Genomic DNA, 2,524 nt, shown 5'->3' on the forward strand with positions numbered 1-2,524 from the left:
TGTCGGAGAGGTATCTCTGGGCCCTCTCGGTAATGCACATCACTATAAGCCTTGCAAGCAATGTGACTAATGAGTTAGTTGTGGGATGTTGCATTATGGAACGAGTAAAGGGACTTGTCGATAATGAGATTGAGCTAGGTATTAGAATACCGACGATCGAATCTTGGGCAAGTAACATACCGATGACAAAGGGAACAACGTATATTGTTATGCGGTTTGACTGGTAAAGATGTTCGTAGAATATGTAGGAACCAATATGAGCATCCAGGTTCCGCTATTGGTTATTTACCGGAGACATGTCTCGGTCATGTCTACATAGTTCTCGAACCCGTAGGGTCCACACGCTTAAAGTTCTGTGACGATCAGTATTATGAGTTTTTGTGTTTTGATGTACCGAAGGTAGTTCGGAGTCCTGGATATGATCACGGACATGACGAGGAGTCTCAAAATGGTCGAGACGTAAAGATCGATATATTGGATGACTATGTTCAGACACCAAAAGTGTTTCGGGGGGTTTCAAACATTTACCGGAGTACCGGAGGGTTACTGGACCCCCCCCCAGGAGTTTATTGGGCCTAATGGGCCTTAGTGGGAGAAGAGGAGGGGCGACCAAGGGCAGACGCGCGCCCCCTCCCCCTCTAGTCTGAATTGGACAAGGAGGGGGTGGCACCCCCTTTCCTTCTCTTCCTCTCTCCCTTCCTTCTCCTCTCCTACTCCAACTAGGAAAAGAGGGAGTCCTACTCCCGGTGGGAGTAGGACTCCCCCCTTCGCGCGCCCTCCTGCTTGGCCGGCCGCCTCCCCCCTAGCTCCTTTATATACAAGGGCAGGGGGCACCCCAGATACACAACATTTTGATCTGTTGATCTCTTAGCCGTGTGCGGTGCCCCCCTCCACCATAATCCACCTCGGTCATATCGTAGCGGTGCTTAGGCGAAGCCCTCCGACGGTAGCTTAATCAACATCGTCACCACGCCATCGTGCTGACAAAACTCTCCTTCGAGGTCTACTGGATCGTGAGTTCGCGGGATGTCACCGAGCTGAGCGTGTGCTGAACGCGGAGGTGTCGTATGTTCGGTACTGAGGATCGGTCGATCATAAAGACATACGACTACATCAACCGCGTTGTCATAATGCTTCCTCTTAACGATCTACGAGGGTACGTGGATGACACTCTCCCCTCACGTTGCTATGCATCACCATGATCTTGCGTGTGCGTAGGAATTTTTTTGAAATTACTACATTCCCCAACAGGCGGTGACTAGGGTTGTCGCCAGCGTGGGGGCAGGGCTGGTCAGATGGGGACAGGGCGAGTGGTAGTGGATGAGGACGGCCCTGCCGCACGTCCGGCTTAAAAAAGGACGACCGCCGCCGCTGACGCGTGGGCCCAAGGTGGGCGGTCGTCATAAATAATGTTGATCATCGTAGTTGGACGGCCGCCAGGTGGGGACGCGGTGGACGGCGAGGAGACACGTGGCCCGTCCGCTTCACGTCCGCGCTGACGCATTCGAGGCACAATTTTGGGCCAGATTTGGTTCGGCGCGGACGCCGGGCAGACACGATTTGAGTTTGGGTTGGCGCGTTGGGCCTCCATTTTTGTCTATGCCAACCCAAAAGGACGCCGGCGGACGAAATGGGTCGCCCCATTGGAGTTGCTCACACGCGTCACGAAATAACTGAAGGAAATATTCCCTAGAGTAAATAATAAAGTTATTATTTATTTCCTTATTTCATGATAAATGTTTATTATTCATGCTAGAATTGTATTAACCGGAAACATAATACATGTGTGAATACATAGACAAAACATAGTGTCACTAGTATGCCTCTACTTGACTAGCTCATTGATCAAAGATGGTTAAGTTTCCTAGCCATATACATGAGTTGTTATTTGATCAACATGATCACATCATTGAGAGAATGATGTGATTGACTTGACCCATTTGTTAGCTTAGCACTTGATCATTTAAGTTTACTCTATTGCTTTCTTCATGACTTATACATGTTCCTATGACTATGAGAATATGCAACTCCCGAATACCGGAGGAACACTTTGTGTGCTACCAAACGTAAAAACGCAACTAGGTGATTATAAAGGTGCTCTACAGGTGTCTCCGATGGTGTTCGTGGAGTTGGCATAGATCAAGAATAGGATTTGTCACTCCGATTGTCGGAGAGGTATCTCTGGGCCCTCTCATTAATGCACATCACTATAAGCCTTGCAACCAATGTGATTAATGAGTTAATTGCAGGATGTTGCATTATAGAATGAGTAAAGAGACTTGCCGGTAACGAGATTGAGCTAGGTATTAGGATACCGACGATCGAATCTCGGGCAAGTAACATACCGATGACAAAGGGAACAACGTATATTGTTATGCGGCTTGACCGATAAAGATCTTCGTAGAATATATAGGAACCAATATGAGCATCCAGGTTCCGCTATTGGTTATTGACCGGAGACATGTCTCGGTCATGTCTACATAGTTCTCGAACCCATAGGGTCCGCCCGCTTAAAGTTCTGTGA

This window comes from Triticum aestivum, chromosome 5A (genome assembly GCF_018294505.1).
Source record: "Triticum aestivum cultivar Chinese Spring chromosome 5A, IWGSC CS RefSeq v2.1, whole genome shotgun sequence".
In the NCBI taxonomy this organism is placed as follows: Eukaryota; Viridiplantae; Streptophyta; class Magnoliopsida; order Poales; family Poaceae; genus Triticum; species Triticum aestivum.